The following is a 10,395-nucleotide window of genomic DNA, read 5'->3' as shown; positions in this document are numbered from 1 at the left end:
CCTCAGACAGGACTAAAGTTTCGCCTTTAAACAGAACAATGACCCCAAACACACAGACAAAACAAAGCAGGAGTGGCTTAGGGATAATTGTTTGAATGATCAGCCAGATGCTGGACTTAAACTCAAAAGAAAAATTGCTGTCCACTGACCAACCCAATCCAACCTGACTAATCTTGAGATCTGCAGAAAATCCCCAAAAGGCTTGTCACATCATACCCAAGAAGAATCTGTACTAGCTGCCAAAGGGGCTTCAACTAAGTACTTAGTTATGGGTAACACTACTTACAATGTGATACTTCAGTTTAATTTCAAATGGGGGAGAAATCTTCTTTTTGCCTAATCATTTTAGAAGGTATAAAGTGTAGGTTTATAAGAAAGTCAATGGAACCAATTTTTGAAGGAACTGCACAGGTTTAATTAATAACCTTAATGAGCCGCATACCACTTGGCGGAGGCCCTGGTATTGTGCATGCTGGATCACTGGAATAGCTTTCTGGGGCACTCAATGGAACTGAGACATTGTGATTGTGAGGCTAGCTAGTTGTAAAGTGCAGCGCTGCAACTCTATCAGCCTGAGGGGGCTAACACAATGCAGTTGAGATGATTGTTTTTTGTTAGCTGATACCAAAAACATGCCCTGATTATCCCAAATACTGATCTTGGGGACCAACTTGGATATAGCTAACATTCATTCATTTCTAGGTGTGATGGCTGTTTACTTAAACGCATCCTTGGTTCACCACAGAAATTTGAACTATAATTTATTCAAACCAAGTAACATAGAAAGAAACAACCTTTTTTTTAAAGCTTGGTCAAAGCAGACTGTGTCCAGTCACATTAATTAAGTTCAAATGCACAAATTGATATGGCTGCATTCAAGACCCATTTAATCTGGAAAAATGCTAAATTAGTTGTAGTTGGTGAATGTCATTAGGAGCTATTCTTCTGATTTTTTTATGAAATTGCATCTCTTAATGACCAATTTAACATACCTTTCTGAAAACAATTCACATAAAGGATTTCTTGAGTGAAACTTTGCAACCCTTTTCTTTGATAGGTTGGTGTAATGTCACCAAGAGGTAACTGATTTACAGAAAAGAGCTTTTAGCCCATACTTTGCATATTTCAGCTTTATCTGGATCACTAATGTATTCCTCTGGACATCAATTCAAGGTGTGAGACGTCCAAATAGCAAAGTGTTTTGTCTTGTGATATAAATGCACTTGATCGAGCATTTTACACATGCATGTTTGAGACTAAAGCTACAACTGATCACCTTTTTTGACAGATGTTTTTAAGATATGCAGCAGCATTGCAAACCATGCTCCGTAGTAACAAGAGGAGAATTTCTGTGCTTTAGATCTTTTTTTCAGATGTGTGATGATGGATGGCTGGAGGAGGCAGTGGCGAAGACACAGCATCAAAGCCTGTTATCTCCGGTGGTTCTTTCACTGGTTTGTAGTCTGTTGTAATTTCTGGGGGTTTATGTCTTACTCCAATCCGTGAAATATAAGCATCACACTCCGTGTCCCCCCCCATCCCCAAGTGCTTTGTGCTGCCTACTGCTCCTCGCGCATCCATTCCCTTACTCCCCTCTGATCTTTAACCATTTCATCTGATGAAAGCAGTCAGTGTGGAAATGCAGGTTCAGAGACTCAAATCGCCCAGAGTATTCCCCATCACACGTTCAAAAGGCAGGAGATGTCAGAAAAAAATGCAAGACACTCCTTCCTGCTAGCATAGTGGAATAAAAAAGATATATGTTGGAAATTAAATGAATTTTGATAGATTTCTTAACTGTTATTGTTTTAACTGTCATTACATCAGCAAAAAAACAACTTGCCAATTTGTTGTTTTAATGTTTTTTTAGTAGTTCCTATGCAATCAAACCAAAATCTGCTTGAAAAATTACTGAACACATTCCTCTGCAATAATGGGTACATTACAGCTTAATGATGCGACCCAGTGTGTGTTGAGATATGCAGCTGCAACCAGCGCCCCTAAACAAGAGAGAATGAAGAATGGATAGAGTGATAAGTGAAAGTTGCACTTTGGAAAACAATGCTATTCGGCTAGTACCGACATACTGTAACATTTGCAGATGATTGGACAAACAGATGTGTTTGCTGGTTGAAGTCTCACAAGCGTCAATGTTTCATTTCTTTTTACACAAATGAAAACTCATGTAGCACATGAAAACTGTAATGATACCTTACTAGCACGGATGTTCCCCCTTCCTCATCATGCACCAGAGTGTAGGGGCTTTTGTTTTTGTCATATTTTTCTGTAATGTGATTTGGTTTGAAATTATCCATGCATTAAAACATGAATAGCGGCCCGTGCAGGATGCATTGCTCTAGATTTGCAAGCTAACACCTTCATGTGTCACACCAAAGCCTTATTTTCATTAAGGCCACGTTTTTTTTCATACTCCGGGAGCTATCATAAATCCATCAGTGAAAACAAAGAAGAAAAATAAACAAGTCAAAGTGAAAGACCAGTGTAGACAAATGTTAAAAATGGGACCTTCACCTGCGGCAGCCTGGGGTTCGAATCCAGCCTGCGGCCCTTTGCTGCGTGTCATCCCCCATCTCTCTCCCCCTTTCACATATCTATCCACTGTCCCTGTCAAATGAAGGTAAAAAAATAATCTTTAAAAAATTAAAATGGGACCTTCCGATATTTCTGCTTGTGTTAAAGGTGCACTATGAGTTCCTGCATGGTTTCAGCACCATTTCATTTTCGTCTGAAATCGTAGGCATCTCTCCTCAATCCGCTGGCCCCTGAATACACCGTGAAAAGCCCAGTCTCCGGGGACAGCACAGGGGTCATAAACGTCAAACACTAGTGGCAAACTGCATTTCAGCCAATCCCTGACAAGATGGTTGGGGGAGGGGGACGGTGGTTAGTGACAGTCAGTTAATCGTGGCAGTTATGAAAACATGGGAAGAGGGGCGAGCTTGCTCTGTTTTGTTCGAGATTTACATGGAACGTCAACAAAAGTGACTATGCAAGAACTCACAGTGCACCTTTTAATGGCCGTACATTAAATTCAGCGCAGGTGGTAACTACATTCTCTGGAGTCATTTATTAAGATTAGGCAAATGTGTTTTGTGCCACAATAAATTTAAAAAGATTAGATTTTCTTTGAATTGTTGCTGCTTTGGTGATTAGGACTTCTTATACCCATCATCATACTGAGACAGGAGCTCATTGATTGCAGCTCTGTGATTATTTGGAACACGGCTGGTGTTTCTGCCTATGCTTAAGGGAGTGAGATGTTGGCCTTGAGATAAAAAAACAGAACTCAAAACCATTTTCATCAAATTAACAAATTTCATTCAAAGCAAATCCTTCTTAAAGCAGGTTTAAAGTGTGAATAGATTGTTTAAAATCTTCTAGGTTTATTATACAGAGTTTAAGGTTGAAAGAACCTTTTTATTTTTGTAATTAAAGTCCTTATTTTCTCAAAGACATAACCCTGAAACACATGACATGCTCATGAAGAATTGGCACAATGTTAATGCTGTGTGCTTGCAATAAATTACTTTATTCAGATGTTGATGGCAAGAAAGTGAAAAAAATAAAAAAAATGAATAACACTGTTCTTTAATAGAGACATGGTTGTATGCAATTGATCAGTGAAATCCCTGAAGTTTTGCAAAGCATTATGCCTCTTCAAAGGGATCAAGCAGAATGGAGGCAGCCAGGGTTGTGTACGGTACGCCCTGTGGGGGACAACATCAGTCAAAGGGAATGCCAATGAAGACCTATTTTTTTTTAGCTTACTAGTCCACATTTAGTTTGAATGTTGATTAATGCACATTGTCCCCTTTTCAAATGTATTATTATTGCCACTATTATCATAGCATACATTCATTTCGGTCAAATACATAAACACATCCTCTTTAAAAAAAAAGAAAAGAAATTATGTAATTCCAAATCAAACCGTAGAGTAAAACCAATTCCAAGATTACATGGAATACCAACGCATTCTCATGAATAGGTCCATATGACATCGTGCAAAATTGTATGCACACCCAAACGTATGATATCCTATAAAATTAGGAGACCGCCGGCTGGTCACATGACGCCGGCTGGTCACGTGACATTGGCTGGTCACATGACGCCGGCTAGCTACAAGCTAAAAGATGCTGAGCGGCACTTGCTAGTTGTTTAGCGTGCCCTGGGCTACATCTGTATCAGCGGTAGTTGGTGGTTCAGTTACCCTAAAATAGGTGACTTTGAGCTGGGTACAGAGCACCAAGAGCTGCCGGTTGTTTCGGCAGACATTACCGTTAAATTTAGTCCACAAAACATTTGTTTTGGAGTTTTTTGCCCCGACGAAAGTTACAAATAGGCACCAAAACAACTAGTTCAGATTAGGATAAATATCTAGGATATAACTTTAATGTTTAGAGTAAAACCTTTCCTGGGTGAAAGGCTTTAGTTTTCCCCGGGAAGCCAACTCTGCTCTCTGGCTTGAAAGTCCTGTATGTTAATGCCCACCAATCCACCATGACCACCTCCTTACGCCTTCTCATACATCAGCCTTCAATATGGTGAATACTGCAAAAGAAATGTGGAATGCTAACAAATTACAGTGCTTGGCTTTTCATAGCTTTTCAAACAACTGGTTCTTAAGAACATGCCGGGAATGTGCAGCTCCGCTCCAGCCTAGGGAGCAATCAAAGCTGATACTGTACAGCTCAACGTTGAGAGGCGATTAAAGCTTTGTATTAAGTCGGAAATGTTCTTCAAGTGTTTAAGGTTGTCTAAAGCGTGCATCATGTTTCAAGGTTTTGGAATTTGTCAGTTTAAATCAACTCATTAGCCTAAGAGCACTGAAAGCTAATAAAAATCCTCAACGAAAATAATTTTAATTTATCCAATGTCTTGAAAAAACAGAACAAGATGAGCTGAATGCCATATTTTGGTGAAAACTATCAAATTAAACTGTTTAAATATGCATGTTATTTAACCATGTTTACATGTATCTCCTCCAATGTAAAAACCAAGAAATTAACAGGATTTGGTCATGAATTCATGATGACATTTTTTTTATTTTATTTTTTTACATCCAGTAGCACTGTGGAATTGTTTTTCTTTAACTGGTTCCCCGGTTTGGTTTATCTCGTCAACCGGCACTTGGATGCATACATGCGTTTAAAAGTCCTGCCAGTGGTTTCATACTATTCCACTGACATACAGGTGTCTTTCATTTGCTAAGAAATGAAGCAATGCATCAGCAAAGACAGGAAAGAAGAAGCCTGCATGCTAGTAAACATGGTTTTAATGAACTATTTTTTTTCTACACACACTGAGCATATTTTGGTTATAAGCACACAGAAAAATTTTCATATGGGTCATAATGTAATGCTTCTACAATCAACCTATATGCTTGTTTTCTTGGTCAGGACCAGTGGGTTAGTTTATGTGATACACAGGTGTATGCCGTATACCCACTAAGAAAGCTTCAGGATTTCCATTTTCCCACTTTAATGTCCCACAATGACCCAAAACATCATACTTTCCACTATATTTTTGATACATTTTGAATTGCTGTCTGTGTTTTTCCTATCAAATAGGCTAAATAAAGGTATTTCCACTTGTGCATAAAAGAATACAGAATAGAGGAAATGAAGTCGTTGATGCTCGAAGCTTCACTGAAGGAGGACACCCATACCCCCTACTATGATATGAACCCCCCCCCCCTTCCTCTCTCAAAGGCAGATTCTGGCCAACATACAGTACAGTATACTGTACCCACTACAATGCATTAGACTGCACCCCTGGCCAGGACGGTCTGAAAAATACAGAAGCACACACTTTCACTGAAAACAAGGCAATCATCTTATTTTTTGGGCCTTTTAGGCCTTCAGTTCCACAGGACAGATGGAGACATGGAAGGGGTGAGAGAAAGGGAATGACGTGCAGCAAAGGGCCACCGGTCTGAGTCGAGGACAAAACGTCTGTATGTCTGTAAGTGCGCCCGCTCTACCAACTGAGATAACCCGGCCACAAAGCGAGGCAATCTAAAGACTGGAAAAAGATGGTACATGCCCTCCATAGATAACTGTGTCACATGAAATGTCCATGTGTTACATTTATTTATTTCTCACAACAACTCAATCCACCATTTTTCATACTATACAACAAGATATAACGCACTTCTCATCCACCTCACAGCTGTTGCGTCAAAGTACTGCTGAACATTGGGTTTCAGACTAATGCAGCACACACACACACCCTCTTTATCACACTCAAAGGAAAATATAACCTCAGCAAAGAAAGTAAATGATGCCGTAACACTAATCAAACACTTGGATACATGTTGACAGCTTGTGCTAACGTTCTAATGTGGAATGACAAATTTAATTCCAAAGTGTTATATCCGTGTTGTGAAAGTTGACATGAAAAGTGATAAAAACAAATCTTGTTTGGCCTTAGAGTAGAATTTACTCCAAAATGTGATTGTTATCATTAGTTATTTGTAGCAACAACTTAGAGAATAAAACCATCTTTTCCTTTTTATGTTTATTTTATAGCTACTTTGTGGAAGAAAAGGTTTGTCTACATGTCATTAAACAACATTGGGTCTATTTCTTCTTTAAATGATGGGCTTACAACTGTTGAGTAGCAGCACTTACTTCCTCCGGAGACACATCTTCTGTGTTTAGATTCAAAATATCTTCACAATCAGCATGCGCTGCTTTGCTTTTATTGTTCAGCATTGTGTTGTTTCTCCTCAGCCTAGTACTAGCTGCAGTTCCCCACAGAGCAATCTGTACGGCTCTTTGAAAATGTACTTCATAGTTCACCACACAAGCTGCAATCAGACACAATTCCCAATGTGACCCCGAGAGTCGCATCCCTTTCTCCAACACAATACAAACTCATAACGCCTTAATAGCGGCACTAAAACATAATGTTAAAGGATGAAAGTGAAGGAGCGCCGTCTGCATAGAATGTGGTGGGTGAAGGTGACAATATCATCATCAACTCAATGCCAGATCCTCAGAGAAAACATTCCCTCGGAAACTTAAAGTAGGCGGTGAGACACGGTGCCCTCGGCTGGCACAGACAGCCTGTGAGAGTAATTCAGTCCATATCACAATAAACTTCTGAAAACCTGAGAGTTTTGAAGGTTATTGACATTCATGTGGCCTACCTGCAGTGTACTTGAGGTGCATATTTAGAGAACAAATGTTTAGAGCTATAAGTTATTTTTATACACATTATGCTTCCTTGCCACCGGGGGTAAGTGAATCTAATTTAGCGGCAGTAAAACTAAATTAATGGACTACAAGCATCAGAGCGCATAAAGAACTAATTCCATCTGAAAGTAACATTAACACAGAATATGTAATTGGGGTCTATAAAAATAGTGATTTGGTCGGCCAAATGCAAATTTGTCCCTCGGTCAACTGCCAATTTCTGTTCAAACGTGGCGTACAAACTGGATTCAGGGCAAGCATTTTTTCCTCAAATCATCAGATTTCAGAATAGCCCCGAAGTGAATCAAATATTTGGATAATGGAGTAGAAAATTTTTTAAACGTTGTGGACTTTGGAAAGGGCTTTGAGGCTGTGTGTATCCTGTTCTGTTGGTTGCCTTTAAAGCCGCAGTAATACACCTACAGTGAGTTGTTAATGATCTCTACAGAGAGTTTTAGCCTCTTTTAGCTCATTGTTTGTAAGGCTGTTTGTTAGTTCTTCTTTTGTATTTCCAAGTGCTAAGCGATCTTTATCCTTTTTCAGTCTTGTCCCATCCCCCTCTGCCAGTGCCGTTGAGCCAGGTGTGAGCGAAGTGTCGTTCTCCAGAGACTACATGCTCACTATCACACCCACTTTTGAGCATCAAGACAAATGTCTGAAAAACTCAAATCCCAAATCCCACTTGAAATTATTTGCTTATGTTCTTACTCTGTAAGTGTCATATTAGGCAAGTTTAAGAATATACTGCTATTTTTTGGCATTGTTCATCATTAGGCTACATACAGTATGTAGTAGCTGAAGAACAATGCAGACCCTTTTGATATTATAGCTGCTTTGGGTGAGAAGAAAGCTGATTGCACACTTGTTTAGAGTTACATATATCAAACTTTTAAAAGAGGTTAGTAAGCTATGATGTAAAAATTGAGCTATTTTTGCTTTAGGCTTTACAAAGGAACGGGACTCATCAAGCAGCTCTTACAGTTCTTCTTAGGACTCGGAGCCCATTTCTGTGATCTCTTTTCATTCTTTTAAGGACAGGAAAACGAAATGTGATGCTGAAAGGAAATACTACAGTAACAAAAATGTGCTAACCTAATTTCTTTAGAAAATAAAACACGTCTCTTTTTGTTCCTGCTCTCTTATCAGCTACTCTTTGAACATCACAGCTTGCCCTCTTGCCCAACCTACTTATGCATGCCAGCAAAAATGTATTTTGTGTCCATTTTTATTCCAATTGCTTATGATAGCAGGAGCGCCATGGTTTCCTCTGGGGCCGAGAAATGCTCATTTGAAAAATCGCCCAGACGTGCATGGAGGTTGCCAACCTCAATTTTTGATGCAGTAGCTCATTTTGTGTGTCTTCCTCAGGAGTTGCAGCCCAGCCACACCGGAGGCCCGACCACACTAGCCAGCCAATTATCAGGGCCTTTTTCCTACACCTGCCCACTGCCGCCCTGTATGGGTCTGCTGCTCCACTCCAGGCCAGGGAGCAATCAAAGCTGATGCCCCACTACAGCTCAACTCCGAGAGGCTAACAGCGCCGTGGTGGCATTTAATGAGAACAAGTTCAAGTGTTTTGGGCTGTGGTGAGAGCATGCATTGTGTTCTGAGGTTTTTCTTCAGGATTTGTCTGTTTTAATCAACTCACTTACATAAAAGCATTGAATTCAGCTTTTCTGAATAATTTCGATACATCCACCGTCTTGGATGGAAAATTAGAGGATGACAAGGATAATTTCCTAACATAAAAGCCAAAGAATGAACTAGCCTGTGATGGACTGTGTCTGTACCATAATAAGTTGTCTTCTATCGCTAAATCAGTGATGCTAAATTCTTCTTGCAATTATTTAATCATTGATAGCAACAGTCCACATGTACACATTGATATTTCAGGCTCTACCTCAAGTAAACTAATTTTGGGTTAACAAAAAATTACATATTAAAAAAACTAAAAAACGCCATATATATGCTTATCGATAGTATATTATTAAGAATAGTCTAACAACGTGAAATCAGGTTCAGATTTATGATGTTCTGGCATTTTAAATAACTTACGTGGAAATATGAAAATACAGAAGCAATTTCTGCTCCCAGCTATCCCTAATCAGTAATTACCCCTCTCCTGAAACCAGCACTTCCTGCTTCCTTTCTGCCTACACACACTCTCCTTCACCATCTCCATCATTTATTGTTAATAACCACTTGTATTTCTGTTGAAACATTTTGGAACTTCCATGTGTTCAGTCTGACTGCAGCTAATGGAGTGAGTAATGTGGCGGATGCTGCCTGACTTGCAATTGCATTATGGGGCATCTGTCTGTGGGAAGGAGCAATCTTGGAGTAAGAGAAAACACAGGCACTGTGACTTTCAAAGAATCAGTTTATTGCTTCAGGTAAAATTACACAACAAGTGCACTTCACGTACAAAGACTTGAATGGTGTCAGGGAAACAAATGAGGGCATGAGTTAATGTGTAATGGGGTATTTCAGCAATTCTGACAAGTCTCTAAAGCCAAAAGACTCTTGTTTCACTTTTACCGGAAGCCACTTGCAAGGATGCATTTTCTCTGCAAATAACCATAATCCAGCATGGTGATGAAAACAAGCAAATTGATGAGCGGTGTCCTGAATGTAAATTAGTGCAAGCTTCTTTTTTTTTTTTTGCTCAAGCCACATGAAACACGAGAGATTGAGTGTCGAGGAGATAAGAGGAACGAGTTGTCAGTGTAAGGAGATCAACTGATTAGAGTCTAAATTGGATGTAAAATATACTCTGCATAAGTAGATGCTGTCATTCACAATCAGTTCGACTGCATGACCAGAAACCCAAGCATAATTTGTTTGTACACACTCCAGTCTTCTCAGTTCATTCTAAGTGATGTGACAGTCCTCAAGATACCAGGCCTTTACCATTATATCCAGGTCATGGAGGACCACTGGTCTTGGTCAATAAAGCATGCATAATAGTATTGACTTTAATTTTTTCCTAGGAGATTGAGATTTTACCCATTTCAGATTTTACTTTCATAAAACCTACCAATTTTTGCATTTAAATGAAATCTAGTCTCTGAGCTTGTTAGTTTTCTAATCAGGCCTTCACAAAGACTAGAGATTTTGAGACTGGCAGAATCTTTCTTGCCGGAGGGAAGAGGAACATCATATCAAATCCTGCTTGGTC

General features: G+C 39.4%; 1 long non-coding RNA gene across 1 annotated transcript; it reads right to left on the bottom strand.

Annotated features, from left to right (window-relative positions):
- Positions 1 to 1,546: 1,546 nt before the first annotated feature.
- On the bottom strand, positions 1,547 to 4,317 carry LOC117950049. Its single transcript, XR_004657797.1, has 3 exons — positions 4,196 to 4,317; positions 1,726 to 1,731; positions 1,547 to 1,559 (listed from the first exon to the last, which is right to left on the bottom strand). It is a non-coding gene; the product is annotated as an uncharacterized LOC117950049 (long non-coding RNA).
- Positions 4,318 to 10,395: the final 6,078 nt, after the last annotated feature.

Source organism: Etheostoma cragini, chromosome 9, assembly GCF_013103735.1.
Source record: "Etheostoma cragini isolate CJK2018 chromosome 9, CSU_Ecrag_1.0, whole genome shotgun sequence".
NCBI classification, from domain to species: Eukaryota; Metazoa; Chordata; class Actinopteri; order Perciformes; family Percidae; genus Etheostoma; species Etheostoma cragini.
This window is presented reverse-complemented; position numbering and strand designations above follow the sequence as displayed.